At 39.3% G+C, this 18,065-nt stretch overlaps 1 protein-coding gene and 1 long non-coding RNA gene across 8 annotated transcripts in view; both read left to right on the top strand.

The window, feature by feature from the left end:
• Sick (sickie) overlaps positions 1–18,065 on the top strand; it is a 626,930-nt gene that overhangs the window by 309,616 nt on the left and 299,249 nt on the right. The gene's annotated exons all lie outside the window — the stretch shown is intronic.
• LOC143372280 (uncharacterized) lies at positions 2,325–2,839 on the top strand. The gene is made up of 2 exons (XR_013086257.1): positions 2,325–2,452; positions 2,496–2,839. It is a non-coding gene; the product is annotated as an uncharacterized LOC143372280 (long non-coding RNA).

Here is an 18,065-nt window from a genome sequence, read left to right as displayed (position 1 = left end):
TGCTATCATTACTTTCATTCAGTTACCGTTACAGTTAGCTGGGTTACTGTCGTGATGTGGCTTGGAATGCATCTTTTTCTCTATTCCTCTTTTCTGCTCCAATTATCAAGTGGGGGCCACTCGCAGTAGATTGTTTAAGATTTTTATACGACATTCAGAGGCGATTAAACCTCCCTTTTTTATGTTTCATGTAAATTTCATTGTCCTAATTTTTTATACAACTTCAAAGAGAATTAATTTGCTTGAGCATTTCTTACAACTAGAGATCCACTTTTGCAAAACGTGATGTATTCAGGCATTGTCGTGTTGGTCGTGGTTTACTTCAAGTTTTATGTATTTTGTTCGCCATTCGTGAAATTCGACTTCAATATGCTGTGGTCCAATTTCATTGTTTTCTAATTTTATTGTCTATTAACATGTTGTAAGGCACGCGGTGCGAGAAGTGCTACTTGTATTCCTGCGGTTGGTCTCACATTAGGCGCTTTTGTTTTCGCTCGTAAATCTAGTTGGAGTACTAAAAGAACTCACGAGACAGAGTAACTTTATTTGCACTAAAAGTTTTTACGAACGTTACGAGCTCTTTCCATCGCGGAATAGGGTAAGTGTGCCGCGCACAAAACGAAACTAGGCCCTACATGTATGACAAAAATATACGGATATACTACGGTATGACCCAACCACCGGAATGAACCGAAATTTCGAGAGGTTGGGCGGGAGTGGGGAGAACCTCTAATATAAAATTTTAGCTGCGGGTATTTGTTAGTTTCTGAGATATTAATAAAAAAACTTTCAGCATAGTACATCGAAATCCAACTATACAGACGTTACTAACACAACCATCTTCTCGTCGTCGTCGACTGTATCATCACAGTTGACGATACAATGTACGATATTGACCTCATCGCGCAATGCTTGTAACTGCAGTCTCGTTTTTAGTATTTCCAAACTCACCCCCCCCCCCCGCACTAATCTAGCCCCAACCAATACTAATACCCGGGAGAAGTTGGAAAATGGAATGCGTTGTGTCGGAATAAGTCAACAGCAATAATATCTGAGTTTCTCAACAACAATCGCACTTGGCTTGGTGAAGACCGTTCGCGTCCAGTTTTCGTTACCGTATCCCTATACATTAGAGCGGAGCGATACTGTATAGGTGAATATTTAAATTTGAATTTTCACTTGGCCTGGGTGCGGGATAGTTGTCTTTTCATTAACCAAACACAATTGTAAAAAAAAATTGAAAAAATATTCGTGTCTTCAGGTTCCTTTTTCTCCTAAAAATGATTATATGATTATATGCCACCAAACCAAGCTAGCCAAGGGAAATGAGGCGGCAGCCAACCAGCGTCGACAACAGTTACCCCGCTTGGCTAGCTTGGTTTGGCTCGACGGTGGCGCCGTTCGTTTCCCACCTCGGCGTTGATTGGTTATTCCCCCTCCGCGAAATAGTTTGATCATTCCTGTATTTTCCGCCGTTCACTGGTCGGTCGCTACCGAACGCCAAGCTGGCATGTACCTGTCCGATAAACGCTTACATTACCAAATTATAGGTTCCAAAGCAGCAATGTACGAAACTTCACTCCTTTCGTGAAAACCTGGAATTAAAATTAAAAGAAGGATAATTTAATCTGATTTGCGAAATGAAACATGTAAAGTTCTTTTCCATAAGATTGATTCGTCAGAAGCCGTTAACATTCAACGATTTCTTTTTAATCTTAATTCTTATGAAAGATACTTTAACTTCTAATTCTTCTTTAATTATTATGAAAAATAATTTATATTTCTTATAACTTAGAAACGGTTGGACTGAGGTCTGCCATTTGCATTGAAAATTTTCTGAACACTTATGAATTCTGTTGACCAATCAGGTTTTCAATTGTCTATGATTTTTAAATATAGTGAAGTCTCGCGATTTTCTAAGAATCCTTGCACTTTTCCAATGTGCGTGTGCGACACGAAGGTGCGGACACGATGCTTGAAATAGCAGGGATGAGGAACCGAATATCGATCCTCGAGGGTCTCCCATCGAATATGGAAGCTGGAGGCTTGAGTAATTAACAGAACCTCCTTCCCCTTTCGCCCTAGCTATGAGAATGCAGATATATATATATGTATGCATGTATCTGCATTAATTGTGTCTACGACGTGTCCATATCGCACGAGTGCACGCTATACAATCAACGATACGTGCATGCATACGTGTTATGCATATGAAATTCTTAATACTTGATCGATCATTCACGTTAATGGCACTTGGAAAGCCGAAGACCGCTCGCTGCAAGATTGCAATGAGTTTCACAAATAATAGCTTCTGTTTAAACATATAGCTAACAGTCATAGCAACAGTGAAACATTTGTTGGCCGCCATTCGCCATACTTTGGCTGCTTCTTTGTTGTGATTTTAAGAGGTTAGGTTTTAAAAGAAAATGTTTTTAATACAATGTAAAACGCTGTTAAAAGAAGGTGCAATACTAGTTAATATAGAAACATTTAAGTAGAAAAGGTATTATAGATTATATATTTTAAATTTAATACTATTACATTACCCATATAAAATATACCCATTTTTATTTAATAATTTAAATTCTATGTTTCTAACCATATCAATTCATTTTTTTGGGGTTTACGTTATTTTATAATTAAGTAGGGTATACGTCACGTATAGGTTATGAAATAGTGGCCAATAATTGCCAAACGACCGGCCAATCATTGCCTTCGCCTGGCCAATAACTATGTTTTTTCGTAGGTAACGTATTTTCTGTAGATTTTTGTGGATCCTTCTACTCTTTTTTTAAACAACTTCTATTTCTAGACTGTTAGAGTCGTTTACAGTTATTAACACTAATTGTGCTCTTAAAGCTATCAAAATAAGACTTATAATTCAACGCTTATGTGAACCTCTGGCTTACAAGGGAACATCCCGAATTTGGAAATTCAAAAAATTCTGAAACTTCGTGAACACGTAGGGAATTTCCTCCTGATTACAACGCACTTTTTGTTTGCTGCCCAAATTCACTTTAAGGGGGTGAAATTAACCCCTGAAAATTCGGCTATTTTCCTATTTTGTGTTATAACTCCTGAACTGTCAAATAATTTTTTACCAAATGATAGATCTAATTAAAAGCAGTAACTTTTGTCTTGAAACTTTTTTTCCATCTCTGACATTTCGCGAGTTATAACGCAAAATCGGAAAACAGCCGAATTTTCAGGGGTTAATTTCCCCCCCTTCGAGTGAATTTGGGCAACAAACAAAAATTGCGCTGTAATCAGGAGGAAATCCCCTACACCTCCACAAAGTTTCAGAATTCTTTGAATTTTCGGGTTCGGGATCTTCCCTTCTAGGGTTGCCAACAACTACACTGTTTTCCCCTACGCAAAAGAGGATCCGAAGATCGTGGGTTCGAGTCCCGAGCTCCCTCTTTTTCCGTGGCTGGCATACATATATGCGTAGGAATTACAAAACCTATTCCTACAATAATAAATTCCAATCAGACTCGAAACCAATTTCGATTAATTTTATTATCCAACGTGCCACTTGAAACTGGCAAAGTGGTTTACATCTGATTACAAACTGGAACGATGAAATGAGATTCGCAAGTAGGGATGCTTCACAAACGTAAGCTTTAGAAGTTTTGCACCCTTAATGTCTTATTCCTGATGTTATAAATTTAATAATATCTTCGGAAGAAATGCCTTTCGCTTACAAACGAGGGGCAAAGGCATCGTAAAGGCGGTGTTTACAACCGTAGCACGTCATATCTTACCGTATGTACTAATATGTCAGCCGGTGGCAGAGAAACCGACAGAAATTGCAAAACGTGAAGCCAATATGTAGCTCCGCCGCCAACCACACCAACCGAGGACATTAATTTCCAATATTACACTCGTAAATATTCGTGAAACCCACTTCCAGGCAGCTTTCCTCGCGAGATGGAAACAATTCCTTTTTCATTTGACGCCAATACAATGTTTCACAGTACCGCACGTCCAACCCATGAAGAGGATTCCACTTTTGTCATCCAACACCTTACGGAGCTCGATATATCACACCTAGAATCTTGTGCGGTGACGCATCGAGTGTCCTACGGTGAAAAAGTACCCATAAATCCTCCAACTAGCCACCATTTCTCTTTCACTAAGCGCGGTCGATTTGAAAACTATTTTTATATCTGGTATGCATCAAAATACAAAATGATAAAACAATCAAGAATTTGGATGCAAATATAAATATGTAGATTGTATTTAAAGACTGCGAATTAATCAGTTAATGTACGAATTGAGAATTGAAAACGGGAAAATGAAAACAGAAGTGAGTACAGTAATTTTGTTTAACCCTTGTACGTAAATTGGGTCATTCTGGCCAAATAATCGATTATTTAGACTGAAACTCCTTCATATCTTTAAATAACTAATAGGCGCCAGTAATAAATAATGATAATTATATTAATTGGTTTTTAATTTAACTTTTTTAATTTTGTTTTATTATTTTATTTTTATATGCTCGTTTCTTGTAAATATATGATATTGGGTCAATTTGACTTATCCGTGTAACTTTACAAATTCCCTATAAGGGTTAAGTAGCAGCGACTCAAGTAGAAAAAGTTTGTTTTGCAGTTTCGGATCGTTAAACGAAGTACATACAGAATATAAAATGGAATGGAAGTGAAATGGAAGGTGTGCCCTCTCACGCGGGGAACCTGCGAATTATCCCCCGAGTTTTGTTATCAAATTCTTTAGTGCTGTACAGAATATCATTCAAAACAACCTGAGGATGTAAGTACTTAAGGGGTTACGCCACCCTGAAAGTTTTGAAAACACGATTTTTTTTTCATTGCATTTTCTTATTACGTGAAGTTTTAAGAATAATTTAAGTCATTGTAGACGCAAAAATTCCCCAAAATAGCCGAGTTATAGCGACCATTCTACTTTTCTTCTTTTGCGTTTTTCTCGAAAGTACATTTTCAAAGATGACCTATCAAATATCTCCGAAACTATTTGTCCGATTGAGTTCAAACTTGGCACGCATATTCTTAATGGTATTATCTACGATGCAGCGTATCAGTTTTTCCATCCCATACCCCATTCGTATATAATTAACGGTTTAAATTCGTTTTTTCATGTGAAAAACGTATAATTTTTTTCACTTTGCTCTCATTTGTGCAATAAATTTTTTTTCTCAAATCCCTATGCTACATCGTAGGTATTTTATTAAGGAACACGAAAATCATCGGGTTTTCGATTTCAGACGAACATGTTCGTTATAATTTGTTAGGTTAGTCACGCGTGTAACGGCGGACGAGCTTCGCGGGAGAACAAATAACTCGGTCATTTTTTAATATTTTTGTACAGTATTTATACAATATATGCACTAATACATGCTCTACCCATAAGAAGAAAATAAATAATTTTCAACCTCATAGTATCACTAAAAAAAATTCGTCTAGTTTAGTGCTGTTTCGAGCGCCCCAGGGTGGCGTAACCCCTTAAGACGCAATTCCCCCAGTTTTTTGAGAAATAAATTGTCGAAAATGTGAAAATTAGACTCTACTGGGATGTCAATTCCCTGACAGAAATCAGACGGATGACACTCATCGACCGAAATTGTCTCATTTTCAATAATTTATTTCTCAAAAAAAAAAAAAATGGAGGAGAGTTGCGCCTTACTACATCCTCGGATGGTTTTGAGTGATACCCTCTACAGCGCAAAAGAATTTGATAAAAAAACTCGGGGAACAGTCCGCAGGTTCCCTTCGTCAGACAGGGGCCATTCTTCCGTGGGCCCCTGTCACATGTCATTGTACCCTTGTGTCATCGTTAACCACTATTGTATCACAGTATGGACCAACACGTGTTGCCCTCGCACGGGTGCCCGTCAGAGTCACTTCAAATTAAAGAATAATACGGTGCCTCACAGACTGCTGCTCCAGTTGCCCTACTTTGAAAAACGAATTGTGCACACTTATTGTACACGCCGTTAATTATTTATTTCAATCAACCAGTATTGTATGTTGGCAACAAGACGTGTGCTTCATAGTATGCAATTTAAACTACACAGTATATCTAGATTCTAGAATATCAGCATTTGTGGGAATGTGAAAATGAAACAGTTTAACTTTAACTGGCGCCTGCGTTAATTATTACGCAATGCTTGCTTATATAATAACGTACTATGCTTAAATTAGTATGGTGTGAAGGGGGTAAAATCAGGGGGATTGGTTGCGGTGTCCAGGTTTCACGGTAGCCTTTTTTTCCGCAAGGTCCTAGAGAGTAACTGTGCTAAATTTGGTCCAGATCAGTCGAAGGATTTAGGAATTAATAGGGAGCACACAGACAGTCGTTCTATTTTATATGTTTAAGTACAGTCATTAGTGTTGGAAATTACTCCGCAGAGGTTAAAAATAAATGTCACACTGTAAACACATTTATGGTTTATTGTATAGATAGACAATACACAGTGTGTCCACGTATTAATGTTAGTTGGTTATATATAAAAGTATACAAGAAAAAAGAAACTTTAAGAGACGGAACGCGATCTGCACGGTTTGGTCACAATTTTCAGACTGGCTACGGTCGTCACCTTATGCCCCGGTCAAGACCCTTCGCCCCTCTTCTCCAGAAAAAGAGAAACGCAGCCCCTTAGTCCTAACACTGAGACTCGTTGAACTCCAACAATTAGATTTAAAAAAAGTCTACATTGCCGAAAAGTACGTTTTATGAACTAATATTCAATTACCTATTATATGTTCCCGTCTCCGTTGCTGTCGATAATCGCTTGACACCATTTAGGCATGCTTTCAACTAACTTGCTTGCATACTTCGAAGATAAAGACCATATTTCTCCAGGTAACTGCTTGACCGTGAATATACGTCTTCCTTGAAGCCTGTGCTTTATGAGAACCCAAACGTTTTCGATTGGATTCGCATCAGACGAGTGTGCAGGCCAGTGCAAACGTTACTATGCTCTTCTCTTCTTCCCGCGTCGTGCAAAAGCGGCAAAAAATACGGAGCTCTCATTTTAAAAATCGCTTGTTTTCTACGGAATCACAAACTAAAATGCCACACGTGCTAAGGGGTCATGCTCAGTCAGGAGGCCGAAAAAGGGTGGTCTTTGGAAATTTTTTACTCAGAAGCTATAACACATTTCTCAAAAAATCTTTTTTCCTTTTAAGGGTTGCATCTAGTACCGTGCATCGTAATTTTTTTATTTAAAAATATTTATCAGTAACTAAGTTATTGTCCATCACTCGAAGGTTCTTTTAAAAAAAGGCTTCTGCGGTGACCACTGCTGCTCGAAAGTCGATCATCTGAAATAATAAATTCAAAAGGATTTATTATATTATATTATCTAGTATTTGAACAAAGGATTTTCTTATCCCATGCTTAGTTTTCTTTTAATTGACGAAAATCAGGCAAGATTTATGATAAAAATTGAAACTTCTACTTTAAACATCCGCCATTTTTTCCCAAATCAATATTTCGAAAAATCCTTCGTTCAAATACTAGATAATATAATATAATAAGTCAATTCTTTTGAATTTTTTTTTTGAAAAACAGAAGCCTCTTTTTAGAGAACCTTCGAGTGATGGACAATAACTCGGTTATTGCTAAATATTTTTAAATAAAAAAATTACGATGGACGGTACTAGATGCAATCCTTAAAAGGAAAAAAGATTTTTTGAGAAATGTGTTATAGCTTCTGAGTAAAAAATTTCCAAAGACCACCCTTTTCGGCCTCCTGACTGAGCATCACCCCTTAATCAGCGTAGTAGAAGACACTTTTCTCTTCCGAATTCTCAAGGACCCACTCCTTCTTAAAGTACAGTGCCGTGGCTACAAGGAGCACACTCTTGTGGGACAGACTGTGTATAGATTTTTCAACTATCTCCCAAGCAAAAATATTGCAATTTTAAGAAATTCGATTATATCGATAACGTAAGTATATTAATTAGTGTTAAGAAATTTTATTAAATGGTAGGTATGCTACATTATTTTAGCAGATAGCGAATATTTCAATCCTACCAGATTTCATAAATGCAGCAAGTTTAAGGCAGTCATAGACACCAAGTATTTTAAACGTTCTGGTAGGGTGTCTGCCTATATCTTATCTTGGCGGGGTATAGCGAGGCAAAGTGTACACTGTTATAAATGTATAAAAGCAAGAGCTAAATGTTCACTCTGAAAGGGTACAAACACGTTTGCTTGTTTCCTCTTTCTTACATTCCACTCGTTATCTACTTGTGGTAGCGAAATAAAACTACTCAGCTTAGCGTTAAGAGGTAAATCAAGGATCCACGCCTTCCACGGTATCCGCAGCTTTACGGTACAACTCTACCACTCCGAATGCGTAGGTAGATCCTTCGTTTTTAAATAGGATAACCGGTCCCGTATCGATCCTTACGAGCAATATCGGCCAGCCGACACGGCTCTCGTATCTTCGTATATCCTAAGGGGACCCCTTCGAGACGTATCCTCCTTATCAGTACAACTACAGTCCCCGTAAACGTCTCACCATCCTTTATACGTTATAATGCCCGCCCAACTTCACCGTTCGAAATTTGTATTCAAGTCATAAAAGGTGGCTCGCTATTAACACATCTCTTTGAAACATTTTACCCTTGGGCTTGGAAATATATAACCTGTACCTCTTTCGCATACATTTATAGGGGCGCGTGAGCACGCGTTACGTGCATTAATAAGCGATCATGCAAGTGCTGTGAATAAGTACGTAGTGAAAACGCAAATGTTTATTTTGTTAAAGAGATGAGCTTACCGAGGATGATTTTAATTATAATAATGAAAGTGAAGGTTTTTGTCACGAGGGTCGATGAATGACAAGGGTGAAACTAGTTTCTTGACAAACACATTTGTGAAAAGAGTATGTTATTTTCCAAAAATTTCTGTGACAGGGCGAAACCTTCAAAACAGCTTATAACAAAATTAACTGCCAAAATAAGGTGCATTTCTAGAGTCAGATTACATTTCTAAATAAATTAGTCGAATCGCTGTGGTTCGTAAACGAGGCCGCGAGCAAAAATACATTCTTTGAAAATATTCCTCTAGGGTAAAGGACCCAATTACTGCCACCCTACCCTAAGCTGTTTTATTTAAAATAACGAATAAATCTTGTGAAATGATACGTAAAAAAAATTAGCATTCAATTGAAACTGTTATTTATACGATACGAAAAAACAGCACCTAATTTTTTCTTCGTTAATTCGGATGAAACGATCAAACATTTTAAGCGGATATTAAGATAGTGAAAACGATGACTTCCTTACTAGCAAAAGAGAAAGCAAGATGTTAAAGAAAATGCTGCAATTGTAATATTTAAGCTATTAACATAACAAAATATAATGTTTTAGATAATGTAAGCATCATAGAAAGTAATAACGATCGGAATTCAACAGTTCATTAAGTCTGTTTATTTATTAATTGGGTGACAGTGATTGGTACCAGCGTTTCAAGCATTTTGGTATTACTGTGATAGCAGTAGTTGCTCATGTACATGCAGGGTTGCCAGATCAGGCCTGATCTTTTGCCGGAGATTTCAATTTCGTTGGGGATTGGAGTCGGACGGGGGGTGGGGGGGGGGTGGAGTTAGAGAAAAAAGGGCCAATAGGAAAACAGGCACCTAAAATTCATTATAATGAGCATATTCCACTTATGCCCAAATCGCCCGTGCTTTTCATTAAGCTAGGTTTCCCTGAAGGCAACGTCAAGAAATTCTAAGTCGATTTTCTCGAAAATGATGCGCGATATGGAAAAAAGTTACTCTTTCTTTTCGACTTATAACAAGTAAATAAGCCGAGAAAAAGGTATAAACTTTTTTGATATCGCGCTTCGTTTTCGAGGAAATCGACTTTGAAATTCTTGACGATGCGTCCAGTCGCGTATTGGGAAACCAAGAATTTCGATACGCCAACTAGTGACAGAAAATGGAACTACTGAGAGTAGGCTGAAATCCATCGAAGTCCATACGATTATCAGTGTTTATACAGACATGTTGTGAAAAACGAGCGTTTTTAAATTTTTTTTAACACTAAATTTTTACTTATTCGATTAATAAATACTTATTCGGAATGTTTGGCGGGATCTGAGCCTACTTTCAATAGTTCGCCAACTTACCACCACAGCGCTGAAATCTAAGCCACGCCTCCACTTGGTTTCCCAATAAGGAAATCTACCCTAATGAAACTCTCGGGCGATTTGTGAGTAAGTGGAATTCCCCCAATAATGACTTCTTATAAAGGAGTAATAATAATAATAAAGTATTATGAATATTTGTTAGAATTTGTTACAGATTGTAATAGTTTTTTTATTTGTTGCCGAATTCGCTAATATTCTCTATTCTGCCAGAGATTTTTATTGTGCCTGCCTGAGGCCGGAGACAACGGTTCAAAACCTGAGACTCCGGCTGAATGCCGAAGATCTGGCAACCCTGTGTACATGAGACGACATAACCTTAAAATGAGATAAACAGTATTAGGTTAGCTGGCAGTAATTGGGGTGTCAGTAATTCAGTCAAATACATTTTAACCCTCGGTTGTCACGCCTACTTTTTCGAACGTCGTTGTCACACTGGGTCAATTTGACCCTGCCAATTTTCAACCAGTTGTTATTTAAAAACTATTTGTTAAATAAAGTCTAAAAAATTCTGAGATAAAGTTTGAACATTGTATAATATATGCCCATCGTAGGAGTTTGACATTTAAAGTGTCATCGTGCTTAAAAATAATTTGAAGGCATAAGAGTTACGACAAAAAGATTTTTGCTTAAAAAAATTGCAGGGTCAATTTGACCCAGTGTGGCAACCGAGGGTTAAGGGTGTCAGTAATAGATTTCGAAATATATTTTGAAATTAATGAATTTATACATAAAAATCGATGTATTAAGATCCACCAAATTTCTTTCATCAAGTAAACATATTAAACAATAATAAATAGCAAGAACAACATATACTTTTAGTCTATAAGTATAAAACTATAATATAATGTCGGAGTCAACGCTTAAAGTGTCAGTAATTGGGTCCCTTACCCTACCTATCCAAAATTAGAAAAATACCATCAATATTCCAGCTATCCAGTGACGTTCTGGCAAAGATATTCCAAAACGAGAACAGACGACCTATCTTAGCTCTGATTTCCACGAAGCATGACGTTTCTTCGAAACGCGTTTTCATCGACTGATTCGTCAACAAAGGGGATGGCGAGACTTGGTCAAACAGTGGTACGCGCAGGAGAATTGAGAAAAAAGAGGGTTCCTTTGAGTACCTATGCCCCGACGTCATCATTTAGGCCAAATATTTACCCTCCACTGGTGACGCCACCACGCATGGACCTCGCTGTTAACTCGGCACTGGATAACACATTTAACATTTTTACACGTTATGCAGCGTTTTATTTATTTACTAGCTGGTGTACCCGCCCTGGTGCGAGCGATTTTATGTCGTAAATCAAATTTTAGCTCGTAATGTAGCATCCGTACTAATATATAAAAGTGAAATGTTGTCTGTTTGTTTGTCCTTCTTTCACGCCCAAACGGCTGAACAGATTTCAATAAAATTTGGAACATACATTACATACGCCCTAAATTAGATTATAGGCTATTTTTTTAAGGTTTTTTTATTTTGGAAACGCCTTAAATAATTCCCGGGTGAAACCGGGTAACGGGTCAGCTAGTCCTGAATAATGAAGCAGTATAGGGTTTTGGATTGGTAAAACAATTGACAACTACAGGTAGTCAAAGTTACAATACAAACACAGTTACCAGTGTGGGAGTAAAACAATCGACAACTATACACACAGTCAAGGAAGATCTTCGATCCTGGTTTCTGTTAGAGTGAGAAAGTTAAATGTGTAGCTTAAAACCTTCCCCGAGATTAATTCTGAGAAAAATTATTATGCTGTATGTACAAAAAATTTGTTTGTTAAAAATCCCCATCGAAATTAATCTATTAGTTACTGAGTTACAAACGCTGCGCCACCTATTAATTTGCAGAGAGTTTGCGCATGAAAGAGCTAAATTTCGTTCTCGAACAAAATGTTCTGAAGCTTTAAATAACCAACATCTAACAACAAGTATTAATATTAAACTTTATACTATCGCGAGGAACTAAACTTGTACAATAAATTATGAAGCTTTTAATAAAGTCAGACTAAAGCAATAATGGAAGAAAAATCCGAGAGGCGTGCATTCTTAGTTATAAATAATAAAGGCACGCTTAAAACAGTGAGTTATACCCACATAAGGAAAAAGACAATGCAATATACTTTTTATTCTGTAATTGTGTACAAAATGGAAATATGTAATACAGTTATTATTATTATTATGCATTAATGAATAATGTAAAGGAATAGAAGGATAGGTTCTGTTCCTGAATTGAAACACACAATAACGTTCAACGTGAGTCTTTTATTCAGTGACTTATATCTGCTCAAACGTTAAGACTTGTTGAGGTCAGGATGAAGACTAACGTCTGCCGGACGCACAATTTTCCGGCAAGACGCGCGCGGGTAGAAACTCCTCCTAATTGGTTGACCCGATGCCGATGTCAACCAATCGGTATCGTTCGGACCCCTAAATCGCGCCACCTATTTCGCGCGTCTACGGCGCGCTTCCACCATAGCGGGGGTGAAATTTGGCGGGAGAAATACTTCTGGTAACGCAGCAGGATTTCCCCAGACCCCGAGGTGCGTGACGTGGCCGGTCGCAGGCCACCGGCCCCGCACCGTGGGCCCTACAGAAACTCAAGGTTTACGATACCCGCAATAACTATTGAGGCCGTAAACGAAAGTCTCTAAGAAAACATGCTTTGTTCAAATCACGAAAAGAACGGAAAGCGGCTTACTCAAAAATAGTTTTGCTGGCGCGCGTGTCATAAACCATGCCGACCATCTGTACGCCAAATGTTCATATTTTGCCGTACCGATGACCGCTACAAATATAATACAGTATTATTGTGGTCACTAATAACCGCAAAATATGACTACAAAATAAAATAAAATCTCTTCTATTTTCTACGCATATAAAGTATATAGAGTACACTAGGCGTCAAAACGGCTTCCGTTCGGAAATTTGGCAACGTTGCATGTCACTAGGCAGAGCTCAGCGGTTCTAGTGACATGCAACGTTGCCAAATTTCCGAAGGGAAGCCGATTCTGGCGCCTAGTGTACCTATCCGTCTGTCTGTTATATACCTTAAGGTGCGATCCCACTGCGCGTGACTCGGCGAGTCAGCAGGCTCGTCAAGACTGTTTAGTCGATCCAGATAAACTTTTCTTTGACTCGTGCCACATTTACCGTCGACGGAGGGGAAGCTCAAGCCGAGCTGCGCGAGGCCGAGCTCATCATTCCCACGTGCCGTGCGATCGCACCTTTACTCTTTCTCGAACTTGGCGTCTCCACACGTGTCATGGGTTTTCGCTGTTGTTTCTTCGTTCTTCTCATTTTCTGCCGCATTTTCGTTTGTTCATCCATCCGCCAGTAAGATGTGGGCCTCGTTAAATTTTACTGCTTCTCTAGAATATGGTACCGTTTGATCAACAGTAGCATATTACTCTTGCCAAACGAATAGAGAGGATCCATTTGAACTCGTGTTATATATATATATCTAGTCACTTATATTAGTTACTAGCGCCCCCCGTGTCGGCTTCGCCCGAGATATTAGCCTGGCTGCTTCATGTTTATTAGAATTAATATATTTTAAGGAAATTAAGTATTTTGAGAAAAAGGTTAATTTCTTCATAATATTTCGGAAAAAATAACGTTCTCTCCTTTGGGAGATTTACTTTCCCTCCAGCGCAGCATATACCAGGCGCTTCTTCGTTCCATGTTAATAACGCGTTTTTTTAGACATGCTACATAGCCTATGTTCGACCTAGAGTATCCGGGAATAACGTGTTAAAATTTGAGGATGATCGGTTCAATAGGTCATGAACATAAAAATCGGCTCTCTCTCTTTATATAATAGTATAGATTAGTCACTTATATCAGAAAATAGAGATTTCAGATCATAAAAAAAATCAGGATATAAGATAAAAGGTTATTCTAGAGTGTGTACGAATAAAATTATAGTACGGATTAAAATCGACCCTTTATCCTCCATACGATCGACTGGCATGCTATCTACTGTCGGAGAGTTAAATAAACTCAATATTTGATTCGTTTCTTCATATATTTTGTTCATTTACGTATGTAAATTTATACAGCATTAGCAACTGTTCGTACACATTATTTAATAACGTTAGTAGCTTATGCATTACACTGTAGTTACGTTATGTATACGTTATTACGTTTTAATTATCGTACCAATATGAATAATGATAATTTGAGCTTCAAGAATGCATAAGTAATAATGTACAAATTAATTAACCCCGCGTACATTGCATGCGCATTTTTAAACTATAGTTAATTACCATACGCCAAACATCTGATTTACTTCCCGTAAATGTACGGTCTTTTTTATTTTCTGCTTGATAAATCGTTTTCCATGTTAAATATCACAGTACTACTATAATAACAATTTAACCTGACATTCCATTATCGAATACACAAATATTATCAATTTTTTATAAACGCAGTTGCTTCCCTGCATTTTATTTATCAAAAGGCAAACACAAATATTGCGATTTTCTGATAATTCTGTATTCTTTATGCTTTTCTAAAATGTATAGGCTAATCCTCGTAGCGCCAAAAAATTATGCGAACCACAAACGTTACGCATTGAATTTAATTTCTTCTCATATTCCACGAGATCTTAGTAACTGCAATTTTTATCACCCTTTTATCTCCGACCGCCTAATTCAAAGGATCCTGAGGAGGCCAAATTCACGGCATCCTTCCCCACGATGAGAAGGCAAGGAAAGTACGACGACGCTTAGGAGAAAAAAAGAATTCCGTGGAAGAGAACGGTAGGCGACACACGAGCGCGAAACGACCACCAACGAAGTTCTCCCCTCTCCGCCCTGCGTGTTCTCGTTTACCAGCGTTTTCTTTGCGCAACGTTAACGCCCTCGTGAAGTTTTCTTCTTTTTCCCACCTTCACTCTTTTCTTCCCCCCCCCCCCCCCGTTGTTCCCCCGCTGCTCCCTCTTTACTTTCGTTCTCGAGCGAAAGTACGCGATTTTGGCATGCGATCTGTTTACATGCTCACGAAAACTACACGGTGGAATGTCTGTTTGGAATTTCGACGATCCGCTAATCGTTTCCTACTCCGTTTGTAAACGTTCACGCGCAGCACGTGCTCCGCGTGTTATCTCGCGGCTATGCGAGTGACGCGATCCAGCCGAGATTGCCCGACGGCCAGAGAAAGTAATTAACTGTTATAATTACTAGATGCCTGTCTGTACCTTCGTTTCGATGCGGAGGTGTGAAATTTCATCGTCCCGTCACGCCTTGGTACGTGCTGCACGCCGACTTTTGATCCGATTCGCTGCAGATTTGGCAACACCGCTTGATTTCGCGACACTTGACGTTCGAGATCGGCGTCCCGACGATTGTAGCATTGTAACATCGTGTTCCTTTTCACTTGCGATCACATTATACCAGTGATTCCCAACCAAATGGGTCGCGAAGTATTTTCCGGGGGGTTGCCGCGATTTTTTTTTAATATTATTAAGTTAGAATTATATTCTGAAATACCTATTTTTAATGTGTTTTCCTTACCTTATTAAATTGACCGTACCTTCTATTAATATTGTAAAAAGGGATCGCGACCCTAACAAGGTTGGGAAACACTGCGCTATACATGTTACCAGAAAAGTGCTGGTAATTATTTCAGTTTTGGTATACATACGCTGTATCTGTTTAGGCCGCGTTCCTACGCGTGGAACGTATATTTCTAGCGATTTTCGCCAGTTTAGACCGTAGACATATATAGATGGAGCAGAAGCTGGGACTATCGGCGAGGGGGAACGGTAGGCTTGGAGGGGGAAAGGCAGAGGTCAGATACAGGCACGTCGGATTAGCTTCGGAAGCATTCGGCATGCATAACCACTGCGTTACTCGATTTGCCTGTATCGCTCCCCTTACCGCGAATCTCAAACCCCCCTCAGCTTACGCTCTTTCTATATATGTCTATGAGACATATATAGAACATATTTAGACCAGGGGTGTCGAACTAGCGGCTCGCGAGCCGCAGTGGCTCCTCCTCCTCTTCGCCTGCTCCGTAGAGTCGTAGGAGAACGGCCCCCTCCACACCTACTTCACTCGGATGAATTTCTCCTCCGGGTGCCGCACTGTCTCCCTGACGGGTCTCGTGCAAGGCCTGGAGAAAAATAAGTGGGGGAACCGGCTGACCCGGGGCCTGACTCGTGCGGCTCTCGGAGTGGGGAAGTTCGACACTCCTGGTTTTGACAGAGTCTCGTGGCTCGCGACAACTAAAGATTGAAGGACAGAGAGTGTTTAGTAGTGCAGACTAAAGGTTTGCCTGCCATACGACACCGAGGAAGGGACCTCGGGACACTCGACCAAAGAAAAGTCAGGCTCGCCGAGATGTTCGGCCTGTTCCCAGCCGATGTCGGTAAAGTCCCGAACCATCAAAGGAATGGCTTACCCACATAGGATAAACAACTGTAGTGATGCATCCCTGTCTCTCACACTATCATGACTTGTTGTGTCGTCCTTGCCATTGGGGGTGTCAAGTAGTTTCAAGAAGCAAAACAAGTTGGTGATAAACGAAGAGTGTCCCACAGACCTTCCCAAACGTTCCTACGCCTACGGTTCACAATGTCTACGGGACTCTCAGAGTAGTTTCACCGTTCGCACGAGCACCAAGGCCGCAGATCAAGCAGCCGCTGCGTATATCTGCATGTATTACATTTATAAAAATAAAAAACACAGCAATAGACCTTTAGTCTGCACTACTCTAAACACTCTCTGTCCTGAAATTTTTAGCTGTCGCGAGCCACGAGACTCTGTCTAAACTGGCGAAAATCCACACATAGGAACGCGGCATTAGGGAGTCTCAAGTGGCGTTCGGCTCGCCGTTCGGTTCAGATCTGGACGCGGCCTAAGGAATATGAGATTTCGACCGTTTCTCGATGTGTTCACGAACGCTCATATAGCTGTCAACGAGGGCCTTGGAAAAGAAGATATGGTCGACACTTGAAGGTGCTATAAACTAGGCTTTTCGGGGACTGCGCCAGGGCCTACACAAGGGAGGCTTTTGAAGACGGTGACGCAAAGAGGCATTCGTGGAAGTATCGTTGACGACATTTCCTTATAATACAGTATCGTCAATGATACTTCCACGAATGCCCCTCCGCGTCACCTTCTCCAAAAGCCTCCCCTGTTTAGGCCCCGGCGCAGTCCCCGAAAAGCCTATTAGTTTATAGCACCTTCAAGTGTCGACCGTACCTTCCCTGTTCCAAGGCCCTCGTTGACAGCTAAATAAACGTTCGTGAACACATCGAGAAACAGTCGACATCTCATATTCCTCTATCGACAGCGCATCGCTGTTTCCTCGTTAAAATATAACGCTTCAAAGGATATTTTCGCATTTTATTCTTTTATCCTTTTAATTAGTCTTACATATCGGTTTCGGTGTTACTTTGCTAACATAATATCGGTAACAATATACTACCGGTTTTACATCTCCGCTTACAAATATCTTGAAAATTATAATAGAACTGGGAAACCGAAAGAATTACCGCTAAACGTACCGGAATTTTACAACCGAAAAATACCGGTATTATTTTATGTTTCGGTAGAAGTCCCTGCTTTCAATAACAAACAGTTCTCGGAAAGAGTGTCTCGACCGGATCGTGGAACAATAACACGAGGTCGATAACCATGACTGGAAAGTAATCCCCTATTTTGGTAGTCGTTGTTTGGCCCTAGTGAACGAAGCTCTGTGCTGTACCTTTAGGTCTATTTAGGTTAATCATGGCTGTCGTTCTCTTTCCATGCGTCAAAGTGACTGTTTTTTAATATAGGCTGATTCGTAAAACTTCTGTACGCGGTGAAACGTTATACGTATGTGTAAAATCTAGATACAAGGTAAATAATCTCCGAATTTTATAAAAAAAAATACGCAATCATTTATATTGGTTGTTAGGTAATATGATA

This window comes from Andrena cerasifolii, chromosome 8 (genome assembly GCF_050908995.1).
Source record: "Andrena cerasifolii isolate SP2316 chromosome 8, iyAndCera1_principal, whole genome shotgun sequence".
NCBI lineage: Eukaryota > Metazoa > Arthropoda > Insecta > Hymenoptera > Andrenidae > Andrena > Andrena cerasifolii.
This window is presented reverse-complemented; position numbering and strand designations above follow the sequence as displayed.